General features: G+C 40.0%; 1 protein-coding gene across 3 annotated transcripts in view; it reads left to right on the plus strand.

Moving 5' to 3' along the window:
• The window catches only part of CACNA2D1 (calcium voltage-gated channel auxiliary subunit alpha2delta 1), a 636,415-nt gene that overhangs the window by 417,272 nt on the left and 205,136 nt on the right, over window positions 1–14,007 (plus strand). The window lies entirely within an intron of this gene.

Below are 14,007 nucleotides of genomic sequence, written 5' to 3' on the forward strand. Positions count from 1 at the left end.
AAAAATCAGCCAAATAGCCTCCTGGTGCTGGCTTCAGTATAGAAATGAATGCTTTCAGTTACTACTGCAGATGGCTCAGATGAACCATACAAAGCATTTACTAATATGTCAGATCTGTGAAGTACACCTGCAAACAAGATTAATAGAGTGCTCTGTTTGAATAAAAGAAGCTGAATTTTATTTATAGGCAAAAAGAACAAGAGTACTTGTGGCACCTTAGATACTAACAAATTTATTTGAGTGTAAGCTTTCGTGGGCTACAGCCCACTTCATCAGATGCATAGAATGGAATATATAGTAAGAAGATAAATATACATACAGAGAACATGAAAAAGTGGATGTATTTGTTAGTCTCTAAGGTGCCACAAGTACTCCTGTTCTTTTTGCGGATACAGACTAACATGGCTGCTAGTCTGAAACCTTTATTTATAGGGTAACTTTTTCATGGAAGAAACCTTACTGTTCTGTAAGGTGTCAGTAAGACTTGATCATCCAGTGGAATTCAGAGACACACAGTCATGTCCCAGTTTACTTATTTCATTTACTTATGGGCTTTTCTATGGTGCTCATCACCACAGTGTCTAAGGACCTGACAAACATCAGTTAATTTATCCTCCCAATGCCACTGTGTAGTGGAGAAGCATTACTATCTCCTGCTTTGCAAATAGGGAACAAGGGCATAGAGAAGTAAATGAGTGTTCATAGGAAAAGTGGGTGAGGTGATATCTGTTATTGGACCAACTTCTGTTGGTGAGAGAGACAAACTTTTGAGCTACACAGAGCTCTTCTTCAAGCCTCAGAAACATCATCTGACTCTCACAGCTAAATACAAGGATTGAACTATGGGATGGAAAGACTTTGAGTACATTTGGAATATAAAAGGAACAGACAGACAATGCTTTCAATTTTGTTGAATCCTAGAAACACAATACAAATATTAAGGCATGCCTCTGCTTCTCTTCATCATTACAAGAGGACAGCGAGGAGTAAAATTATCTGAAACTCTCCTTTATAGACCAATTCTAACCTACCCTGCAAACCAAATTGTTATTGTTATAGATTGTTGTTATTACAACAATTATAGATAGTTGTTGTAGATTATTACAACAATCTACAACCCACTAATAACTCTTCTCCCACCTCCCACATTTGCCTTTCCCCACCATACCACCTTCCTTTTCCCCCCTGTGACTGCCGGGGTATTAACAGGCCACTTCACCTTGAATGGTTCCTTAGAATATGTGCTAACTATTTATGCTAAACAGTCTTTTCCACCTTGTGTTTAGCTGTGACACTCCAAATACATTTCCCAGATCTGAGGAAGAGCTCTGTGTAAGCTTGAAAGTTTGTCTCTCTCACCAACAGAAGTTGGTCCAATGAAAGATATTGTCTCGCCCACCTTTTCCCTCCAATATCCTGACGCAGCAACACTGCATACTTCCAGAGGAAATCAGTTACAGATCCAAGAACAGAACCCAGCTCTTCTGAGTCCAGGTCTTGTGCTTTGATCATAAGATCATTATAATATATCCTCATATGTGTGTGCTGAAGTTGCATTGATATATGATGTACTATCATGATTCCATGTAAATTTATTTTTGGCAGTATTGGCAATATCATTGACACAACTGACGTCCCTTCTCTCCTCTTTTGTCTGCTGGTGGATAGCAGTGATAAGAGTAGCCCTTGAGCTTATATCTGATTATTTGAGCATGATTCCATGTTGCTTTCAGATGTGTGGGCTTTGCTGTCTTTTGTTTCCACAAACAGCTGGTGATAAAATGTCACTCAATAAGAGGATATAGACCCATTTTTTCACTCTTTTTTAAAGCAGTGTGATTGAATGCATAATTTGATAATATAATCACCAGATAAGGAATCAAGATAAAAATACTTAAGTATGTATCACCAACAGTGATTGCTGGCTTGATATGAAGGACTCCTAGGACTCATTGCACACATGGATTTTATCTTCGTGCTGTTAATTGGCTGCTTAGGCAATGTGACTGTTAATAAGCATCACTTTCTCCTGAGTGCATTTATACACAGCATAGTTACAGAAAGCAAGAGGTTCTTGGGTTACTTTCTTGAGAACCTTTGTGAAAACTTAGTCTTCAATTTGAATTTATCCTCCCAATGCCATTGTACAGTAAATTCTGGATTCTATTTAAGTAATTTTTTGACTACGGGAAAGTTTTTGGTACTTTCCACTAGCAAGTTTTTATTTTTTGTTTAATCTATATAGAGACCTTTTGGTTACCCAATGGCTTACTTGGCCATCAACAAGACACTATTTCGTTTGCAGTGTAGGTTAGAACTGGTCTGTAAATGAGGTTCATATAATTTTACTCCTCACCATCCTCTTGTAATGAAGAAAAGCAGAAGCATACCCTAATATTTGTATTGTGTTTCTAGGATTCAACAAAAGTGAAAGCATTGTCTGTCTGTTCCTTTTATATTTCAAATGTTCTCAAAGTCTTTCCATCCCATAGTTCAATCCTCCAGATTATTGTCAATTGATTTAATAAGCTGAGCTCAGACAGGCATTACCTACAAGATCAGTACAGTTATAATACAAAGACAAGAAACCCAATTCACTCAAGTCCCAATGCCTGGTAGCATTATTGATGACTGATACACATAGCTACACTGTGCAAGATAATAGTGAATTTATGAGAGAATCACTTACTCTGAAATTGTTCAGTAATTTTTATGAAAGACTGACCTCTTTCCTTGCAGCGAATTCAAATCTAAAGTTCTGGCTTTGTCCTGTTTTAAAATGCATGCTTGTATAATCAGAAGCTACAACAGAAAGATGTGGAATGTCTAAAAAGTGACAAATGGAGTGCAGACCACTCAGCCGTCCACACAGCATTTGTCTATAGAAGCCATGTATTATTTTCAATACTCTCAAGTTTTTAAAGGCAACAAAATGTGTTGAGCCTGGGACTAGAATAGGTTTTGTTCTATAATTATTGTTCTTTAGTTGATATTTTCTTGTACTAAGTGTTGTACTAATGAGAGTTCCACCATAATTCTGGTATTTAGCCAGGTTTAATAGCAGTTCAAAGCTAAATAGTTTACTACTCCCTCCTGCCATGGTACCTGCAGCATGGCTAGCTTGGCAGCTTTTTCTTAGTCAGTTCTGCCCAGCTCAAGTCAGGGTCGCAGATGGGTGGTTTTGAAGAAGCTCCACTCACTTCTGATAACTCAACACTTTGGCCTTACATCAGGGCACACCAACACCAACTGGGCAAAGAGATTGTTTTGATGGTCAGTTCTCTGAAACTGATAGGAAGCAGTGAGCCTCCAGACGGATAAGAGGAGGGAAAAGTTCTGTTGAGCTCAATGGTCATGTATAAAGTTGCTCACATTTGAGTGTTTGTAGGATGCAGAGCCTAAAAGGGTTAATTTTTCAGTTCTTACATGAGACAAAATGACTCCTGACCTCAATGGGAGTCATGCCTGGGTGAAGACCATAGTAACAGACCATAAATGTAGGCTGAAATGGTAGACTATTGGTAGCAGAGTTTGATTAGTGTTTCAAGTTTAACAGTCATTTATATGTTTCTGATGTACTCAAGAAAAGAAGCACTATTCTTGATCTGTGGAATTTTAATTTGTTTAGGGCCATAGTCTGACATTCTTTCTTATGCCAAATGGTACCACCTTACTCCCCAAGAAGTCCCACTGAAATCAAGATGAGAGCTTGAGGAGTAAGACACTACTCGGTGTAAGTAAAGGTGACAGAATATGGCCTAGAGTGATATAAATCTAGAACTTTAAAATAAAATCAACCTTAATTATTATTGTCCATCTGAACAATATAAAATAATAATAATAATTAATAATTAATGTCAGATCATGAAAAATACTTGTAATTGTAGAAAAGATGAAATTGGGGGATGGCAATGAAGCAATGTAATGATATAAACATGGCAATATAAAAATGAATGTGCTATATATGAAAATGATAAAGTAGAAAGCTCTTACTTGAATAAGATCAATATAAAAGGAGATTCAATAGAAGCTGACAAGGGAAGTGAAAGCTCTTTGCTTGAATAAGATGAATGAAAAATGGGAAGCAATATAAACTGACAAGTGAAGTGAAAGATCGCTGCTTGCATGAGATCGATATAAAAACAGATGCAATGCAAACTGACAAGGAAGTGGAGGGTTGTTACAAGAATAAGATTAATATGAAAATATATACAATACTGAAAAGACTGGGAAGATGGATATTGCTTCGTAAGAGACATCAGGGCACACAATAATGATATGCAAAGATAAGCGGTATTATATCTGATAACATACTACTCTTACTAATGTGCTTCTTTTTAATTAGTCACTCTGGAAATAATTGCCACACTGTGGCAATAGTGTTTCCCTGATTATTATTTTTTAATTAAGCTTTTGTAAATTTTTGCACATGAGGGGGAAAAGTTCAATTGAATATTTATATTTTAAGGATACATTTTATATACAGTTTTAAGAATACATATTCTCTTCACCCCCTATCTATTTAAAGTGGCTGGGGCATTCTCTCCTCCGTAGCTCCTGGAGGTGGATCTCTGCGGCAGTTGTTTAAGATCTTCCAAGCTGAACCTCAGCTCCATTTCTGTATAGATGGCAGACTACATTCTTCACGTGAAGCAGAGAAACCCTGTAACCTTTTTATTCCTTTTCCTCCTCATTTTTTTCTTAAGGACTTGACCTCCTAAAGTTAAACCTTCCAGTTTCCAGTTTGGCTGGAGTACATCCTTTTCCCTTTGCCCTTCCACACATCCAGAGTTGACTTTTGGGACATCACATCCCACTCTCTTCCTCCTCTCACCTCAGAATAATGGCAGACAGAGACCACAAAGAAAGAAGCAAAAGGGGAAAAACTACCTGTACTGCTTCTCCCTCTTGCAAATAGGCCAATAAAGGTGAAGTGCATACCACGCTGGGGTACAAAGAAACAGCAGACACTTGTGCTGAGGTATGGATGAATCAAGGTCCACAGTAACCAGGGAGAAGAATGATCTGCCCCTGACCATCATGAGGGTTTATTGTAATCTGGTTGTAGTGATGCCTTCCAATCCACCAGTGAGAATCTGGCAAATCAGCAGGAGCAGCAACAGCAAAAGGTGACATCTCACCCTACTGTACTTCAATACTAAGTGGGTTCAGTGTTGCCTGCCCATTGCAGCATCCGGTCTAGCACATGGGACCAGCTTTGATAAGCAAGTGTGGAGCTGGTGAGAAGATCCTCCCACATCCCCTTTCTTTCTCCTTTCTCCCTTCCCCCCCCCACTTTCTCTGATTCTCTGCACAAACCTGATTGACTGTGTGTGAGGAGGTACTACTCAAACACACATAATAAAGTCTGAGCCCGGGGAGGGTTTGAGCCAATGAGCAGACAGGGGGGATAAGCCTGGGATGATTGGAAGAGAGACCTGTCTCTCCCTCTCTGGCTTCCTTAGTCAGTCCCAGTAGAGAGCTAGCCCCCGGCAGACCCAGAAGCCCACATTTTATTCCCTGCTGGACGTGTCTGTCACCCTGTGTTCTCCAGGTAGGGCCATGCTGAGTTCATTACTCCGTAGTCAGAGCTTCCCACTGTTGAATGTTGATCCATGAGTCACTGGAGCTTCCATTGTCTCTCTGGAACCCTTGTTGATCCAGGTCAATTTCAACCAGTTTCTTAATGACTATTCATTTGATCCAAATAGTGGGCTGACATGTGCATCTCTTAGTCTGCCTTGAGAGCAAACTAAATTATATAATATTTTCTCCCATTGGGTAGCAGTCCAAAGTATAGGGGGAAGCCAAGGCACCCTTAGGACTCATAAAAATATTATAAAAAATGTGCACTTTGTCACAGCCCCAACCCTCCAAAAATATATTATTGGCCCAGCTTTACTTCTAATCCATTTTCAACAATATGTTAATTACACAAGTACATTATTTATTTTTACAAATGACTAACTGATGACAGGAAGATGTATTGTTCTTTCTCTTATGCATTTATACGGCCCCAATAACTGTAATATTTAGTGCCTCACAGTCTTTAATGTATTTATCCTCACAACACCTGTATGAGCTAGGGCAATGCTATTATTCCCATGTTACAGAGAGGAAATTGAGGCACAGAGGGACTAAGTGTCTTGCCCAACATCATGCAGGAATTCTGTGGCAGAGAAGGGAATTTAACCCAGGTCTCCTGATTCTAGGGTTGGTCAATTGGTCAGTCAAATATTGGTCAAATAATGTCAAAACTGGTCAAATATTTTAAACACTAATTTATTAGAACAGTAACAAAAATAGTAAGACTATGATAAGTAAGCCTTAGAAACATATACTTAATTCCCCTCCCCCAAAAAAAGTTACTTAATTGAGTTAAAATAACTCTGAAAAATGTTAAACTCAATGAAATGAAGTTCTAAAAAAAGAATTATTTTTACATTCTTAGCACTGTTAGGTTAGCATGTAAATGTGAACATTATTCAAGATTGACCAGTTAAAAAAGAAAAGAAAAATGAAATTAAACAGAAAAACAAACAAACGCTGTCATTGTAAAAGAAAAAAAAGTAAATGGACTTAGCTAGGTAGTGATGTTGTAGCCATGTTGGTCCCACGATAGGAGAGAGAGACAAAGTTTGTCAGGCAATATCTTTTATTAGACCAGTTTCTGTTGTTGGAGGGGACAAGCTTTCGAGCTTCACAGAGCTCTTCCTCAGGTCTGGAGATGGTAACCAATGTATCACAGTTAAATACAAGGTAGGACAGATTAAGCATAAGGAGTTAACACATTGTAGGAAATTATTTAAAATGAAATGCTTATGCTAGGTTGGCAGCAGGCCAGCTCTTCAGTCAGTTTAATGACTGCATCTATTCTCTTTGTGTTGGGGAAGGAGGTTTATTCAATGACATTGAACCCTCTTTTCCCTCCCCTATTCCATCCTCAGTTCATTTCTGTGTGTTTATCTAGGCAGTTTAGACGGTAATTAATAAGTGCAATACCTATTCCATGCAGGCTCAGGTTTAAAGCAGACAGTTCCAGAGGGTGTAACCACTGGGTTATCTGCAGTGGATTTTTATTTGGAGATTATTTTGAAATAAAATAGCTATGGGTTCACAACCAATTAACCTCTCCTACTGAGGGCATGTCTAGACTGCAGTAAAAGATCTGTGGCTGGCCTGGATCAGCTGACTTAGGTTTGCAGGGCTCTGGCTGTGAGGCTATTAAACTGCAGAGATGTTCAGGCTCGTGCTGGAGCCTGGGTTCTTAGACCCTATGGAGTCCCAGAGCCCAGGTTCCAGCCCAAGCCGAAACATCTACCCTGCCATTTTATAGCCCCGCAGCCTGAGCCGTGTAAGCCTGAGTCAGCTGACCTGGGTCATCTATGGCTGTCCTCCAGGTATTTTGTTGCAGTGCAGAAGTACCTTGAGTGGCCAGTTTTACAGAGAAACGAGCTCTTACATATATATAATAGTATGTATAATAGCATGTTTCTGGATACATGTGTGGACAGCTTCAGGCATGGGGATGGAGCAAGATCATCAGCAAACTAAAAATTCCTGGAACGGCTCATAGAAGCATAGTGTAGAGCTACAGTACCGTGCATCCTGAGGGGAAAACAGAATAACCATTCATCTTAGCTTCTGCCTATTCTATAATAAGAAATAGATTGCATGAATTTTTTAAAACAAAATGTTATTTTTCAGTTTGCATCCTGTTCCTTTCTAAGTCCTTATCTTCCCCATTCTATTTCCAGGTTAACATTCTATAGCTAGGCTATAAATCTGATCTTTGAATCATCACATTTGAGCCTAGTGGTTATTGTTACTTCTTTCAAGGTTCATTGGTGACCAGGAACACCTGGATGAATTAGGTCTTGGCTAAAAATTAAATCACCGTTATTTGACAAATTGGTGGTGGTGGGAAATAATTTGTTGTCATAAGTTTGACTGTTGCATCTATCATTGACTTTGAGCCTATTCCCATTGTAGGAATATTATCTTTCATCTTTTGCACCGCAATACATGCAACATACATTACATGGCCACAATTGAGTTCTTATCCTTCACATCACTTGATTTAGGCAGAAAGAACATGAAAGTAGATTGGTTGTTAATAATTTTGTCACAGCAGCACTGAGTTGCAGGGGAATAGAATTAGGTATTACTGAAGATGTGGAAGAAAGAGCACAAGGCATACAATGTTTCTGCATAGATTGCATATTAAAATTGGTGGATATTATTTGTTTTGATTTAAATTCTTGCTGGTGTTTAAAAAGTGTTTGTGTGTGTGTGTGGCAGAGCTCCGACCTTGTCCCCATGGGTCCCGCGCTTCCAGGCGGTTTATGCTAGCCTCAGACGCTCACTGCAACCTTCCACATAGCCCTTCTGTCGAAAGGCCAGGGTACAGTCTACTGAGCCCTTTTCATCATAAGCCAGCAAGGAGGTTGGTGAGAGAACTCCCACAGTCTCTGTTGTCCCTATGGGCTTATTCAAGAACAGTTTAGTCTCGTGTCCTGACAGGGACCTGTCTTCCCTTCCCAGGAGGTGTTTGTATAGTGGCGGGTTGGGGGGAACCCGGGCCCGCGCTCTACTCTGGGTTCTGGCCCAGGGACTCTAATGGCAGCAGCTGTTGGCAGCCGACCTTTTTTTGCTATTTCTTTTTTTGCAGTCTTTTTAGTCTGCCCACTCATTCCAATTTGGGTGTCTTCATTACCAGCCCTTCAGCCGCACTTCCTCTCCTTTGGCTCCCTGGCTCTCTTTGGCCTGACTGGAGTGAGCCTTTTTATAGCATCAGAGGGACCTTAATTAGAGTCAGGTACTTAACAGCCTCACCTGACTCTTAGCAGGTTAATTGGAATCAGGTGCTCTCATTAGCCTGGAGCAGCCCCTGCTCTGATCAGTCAGGGACCAGAAAAGTGCTTATCCAGTGGCTAGTATATCTGCCTTCTGCTACTTTGCTGTTCCCAACTGGCCTGGGTTTATCACAACAGAGAGAGAGACAAGGTGGGTGAGGCAATATCTTTTATTGGACCAACTTATGTTGATGAGAAAGACAAGCTTACACAGAGCTCGTCTTCGGGTCAAAGCTCTGTGTAATCTAGAAAGCTTGTCTTTCTCTCCGGCAGAAGTTGGTCTAATAAAAGATATTACCTCCCCCACCTTGTCTCTAGTATTCTGGGACCAACACAGCTACAATAACAGTATATGTCTATATAGACTTATAAGGTAGTTGACAAGTCCCTTTACATTCTGACGTGGCCAAGAAGCATTAACTACCAATCCAACTGAGACCTTATTTTGACAGTAAGCTGCAAGCTTGAATAGAAGTCTCTTAATGGACAACTGCTGAGGTTTTTTGTTTTTTTGTTTTTGTTTTTTTCCTAAGCAGTGTATCTACACAGAGTCCTGTGAGATTTAAATGTTTAATGTGTTTTTGCTTTAACATAGTTCTGCTTCTTTTTGAGCCAGAGAAAGCCAAAGATCAGTAACGTATCTGTTAACAAACCAAATCTCACATGTGAAGGATTTATTTGCTTTTTGTTTTTTTCCATAAAATACTTAATTGCAAAATACTTAATACTTACGGTAATTAAATTACACAAAAGACACACTTTGTCAACTATCTTTCATTGTGCTATTTTGCAGGTTGTGCTTTGGTTGCGTAGGTAGGGTTACATTTTACTTTTACTTTTTTCCCCCGTAAGTAATTAGTTTTCCTGGTTGAGCTGTTGTCACTCGTGTTGTCTCCATACATCTCACAAGAATTAATCCTGATTTACTTTTCTTCATAGAGGGTTGTCAGCATTCTCCCCTTTATTGAACATAATTGCCTCTTTCATCTTATTCTATCTGGCCTGTTCCTACTTTTCTGCTACTGCATTTTATTGCATTCTGGTACCTCTGTCTCTTTCCCTCTGCTCTGCCAACAGTGTGAGCCTTGAATGTCCTCTTCCCCCGTAAGCATATTCTTGTACCACTTTGCATAGAAAGTCCTTTAATCTCATTTTTATAGCCACTTCCCTGTCCACCTTCAAATTATTTCTCACTTCTACCAAAATGCCTATAACAAGTATGTCTATAAATAATGGTGAGGTAAATGTCTGGTCGGGATTATTGGGATGGAGAATTGCTGGTATTCATTTAAAGCAACGGAGGAGGGGCTTTTAAATGGGTCACTTGTGCACATACCTACTATATGAAACTACTTGTTCTTATGGTAATGAGTGTGGTTCCTCCCCCAGTTCCCTGCTATTATTTGTTTCACTCGTTTTTAAGATCTTGATTTAAGATCTTCAGGCCATGGAAAGTACTTTATGTGTTTGTGTAGCACTTAGCAAAATGGGGCCTTGTTACAAAGAATACATTAATAATAAGTGATTGAGTAATAATGACAAATGATTTATAACATCACTTCCTCTTTCCATGTCCTGCCTCAGTAGTCAGTGGCTTCTGAATACACATCTTCCCTGAGTCACGTAAACCTGACGTATGCAAATCAGAGTTTATGGAAAAAGTTCCATAAGCTAGAAATAAGATTTTTTTTTTCGTAATTGTCAGAGATACATTTCTGACTTACCCAAAATTCGAGTTATGCAAGGCGTTCTGGAATGGAACGCTTGCGCAAGTCGGGGAGCGTCTGTATACCGTTGTTCATTTGCTTCCTCTTTTTATCATAAGCTGTTGCACAGTATGGACTGGATGCATTCTCTTTCTTTTCTTTTCAATATTATGTTGCCATAAGAATATCGATTATTTTCCTGTGATCAAGATATCTAAGGTTGTACTTTGCTGCGGCATAAGGTGCCTTGAAGGAAAAGCAAAATCAGATTCCCTCTATTTACAAGTCTACTAGTATATACGGGGTACCTGTGGGTTACTGACCAGAATTTTTGACTGCTAGCATCTGAAATCTAATTTTGCGAAAACCAGATTGTAGGCCTGGCTGGAGCTCTAATGCCTCCTTAAATGATGTCCTTGCTTTTTTACCTCAGGCACCTTTATGGGTCCCAGAGAGGAGCCTGTCATCAATAATAAAACATAATAATAATAATAAAAAAGACCTGAAGAACAGCTCTGTGTAGCTTGAAAGCTTGTCTCTTTCACCAACAGAGGTTGGTCCAATAAAAGATATTAACTCACCCATCTTGTCTCTCTAATATCCTTGGACCAACATGGCTTCAGCAATATTGTAAACCTCAATAATGTTTGTAAGTTTGTCTTTTTGGCTGCATACTTCCGATAGAGAAAAGAATAAGATAGACTTTTCTGTGTCAGTATCTGCTAAAACATCATAGATTGACAAAATAAAAAAAATTATTTTTTGAAACTTGTTTTAATGCCATAACCATGAACAATGGAATGTATTAAAAGTATTGTCAGAGATCAGTTCCCTGCAGCTGAAATGAGAGATTTGGTTTATTTTGTTGAATGCTCTGTAAACCACATCTCTTCAATGGCACAAAAAGAAAATGATCTTTGATCAATAAGCCCTGAAAACACAGGGAGGCTTCATGGGTCCATTTTGTGATCTCAGGAAAAAAACTCAACAGGTGATTTTTTTTTTCATACATGAGACTTTTCCATATTGTTAGATGTTGTTAATAAGTAGCAGGAGCAAAGCACTCAGCAGATTTTGGATCCTGGAGCTGAACAACAATAAGAATACAAATAGCAATTTTATAATATATTATAAATATTATAATATATGTATAATATATTATTTGTATTCTTAATGTTCAGCTCAACAGGATACAATATCTGCTGAATGCTTTGCTCCTTCTCCTTCAGTTAACAACATCTAGCCATGTGGAGAAGTCTCATGTTTTAAAAAAAGTCCGAAGGGATTTTGTTTTTTGTTTTTTTCCCCTGGAGCACCAGAAGGACATTGCATTATAACTAATATCTAAAATTTTTCCTCCTTCAAGGTGCTTGAGTCACTGTGCCACACCAAGAAACCATTTAAAGTGTCTTTACAAACATTAAAATGGATGATCATCCTCTTAGAATTTAATATGTAGTTAGACCTGACAACAGCACTGAGAAGCAAGTAAGTACAATTGTCCCCATTCTGCAGATGGGGAATGTGAGGCTTAGTATAATTGTGATGTGCCAAAGGTTGCTCAGGAAGTCTGTGGTAAATCCAAACTTTCAAACCTCGTGGATCGGCTCCTCAGCTGGTGTAAATAAGCATAGCTTCATTGACATTAATGGATAGGACACTACCAATTTCATGGCCGTGAAAAACATGTCACACACTGTAAAATAAACCCATCCCTGTAAAATCTGATCTCCCCAAAATCAGCCAGGCTGGGGAGGGACAGGACTTGTCCTTCTCTTTTATGGCTGTTATGGGGGAGATCAGACCCACCCCCACAATATACCCTGACTTCTACACTGCAGCAGGCCCAGAGCTCCAGCCGAGGCTCGGGGCAGCCACTCCTTGCGGCTCCAGTGAGGACTCGGGGTTTTCGTTCCCCCATCCCCAGGCTCAGGGTTCCCGGGCTTAGGGCTGCTGCCCTCCATGGCTCCTACCTGGGCTCTGAGCTGCCCAGGTTCAGGGCTTGAGCCCCACAGCTCTTGCTGGTTCTCGGGGCTTCCACTCCATGGCTCCTGCCAGGGCTGGGGCACCCATTTTTCAAATTGGCTGGGGCCATGGGCCCATGTGTTAATCCACCACTAGCTCTGACTAGCAGCTAGGAGCCCCGGCTGGGGTGTTCCCAGTGGAGGCGCTCCCAGCAGCATTGAGGAGATTGGACCTGCCTCCTCCAGCTGCAGGAAACTCCTCAGCTGCTGCCTTCAGAGCCCAGCTCTGAAGGCAACACAGAAGTGAGTGTGGCAATACTGCAACCTCCCTACAACAGCTTTGGGACCCTCCTCACCACAATCCTGTTTTGGATACGGTCCCCTGGAGGTAAAACACTGTGAAATTTCAGATGTAAACATCTGAAATCATGAAATTGACCAATTTCAAGATCTGGCGGCCATGAAATTGACCAGCATGAAGCCTGAGTTTGGTAGGGCCCTGTTAATGGAGATATGATGCTGGTTTCCATACTGGACTAGTGTCATGTGTATAGGACATACACGGGAATACGCTGGTTTAGAGTGTTGTTGTGTCCTTTAAGTGGCATAGTTGCTCAGCTTTTCTTAGTAGGACTTTCATTTTAATGGAAAAGGACAGATGTTCTTGATAAGCGCATCGATTCTACGGTGGATCCTCACCAGGTGCAAGTTGTCACATCTCCACTGGCTTAGCTTCTATTGAACCAATGGAACTATAACAGTTTGCACCAAGAATGTGCCTCTCAATGTACAGTGAATAGGTAGTAATTGATTTCTAGACAAGAGACGGAGTACCTGAAGAAACCAGATGCAAATAGTATTTCTTATACTACATATCAACAATCTGTTTTGAACAACTTGATATGATATCTTTTGTCATGCCCTGTACTTTTATCTTTGTATGGCTCTGTTCCGCTAGCTGAAACCGTGTGGCATCTGCTGTCAATTATAACAGATTAATATGGCCATAGCTGGAGCATTTCAAATCTGCTCCTGAAATCACTGAGCAACATTTTATTGCAGATGGACTGACACATTTATTTAAGTACAGACCAGTGTACTGCCTGTTAAAAGCATATCTTCTATCACTGGCAAGCCCAGTTATCCCTCCTCTCAGCTATGTTTTATTAATCTGCTTTAATTTATTTGACCCTTCACTCTTAGTTCACCAGACCAGAGTTATATCTGAGCTGTCTAATCACTGTATGCAGTAAATGAAATCACAAATGGAAGCAGTGGTATCTCACTATGATGAGCTCAGTGTTGCTTAGTTGTAAACTCATTTTTAATTGCTTTGAAGAACAATGGTTCTTTTCTTTTCCTTTTTAAACCAGTCCTGCAAGGAGGGCCTTGTATGTTTGGACCACAATGCCCTAAGTTCATATTCTCAGCGGAAGTCAAAGCTATGAACAATATACACCTGCTGAGGATCTGATCCCCAGT

This window comes from Mauremys mutica, chromosome 1 (genome assembly GCF_020497125.1).
Source record: "Mauremys mutica isolate MM-2020 ecotype Southern chromosome 1, ASM2049712v1, whole genome shotgun sequence".
Lineage (NCBI taxonomy): Eukaryota > Metazoa > Chordata > Testudines > Geoemydidae > Mauremys > Mauremys mutica.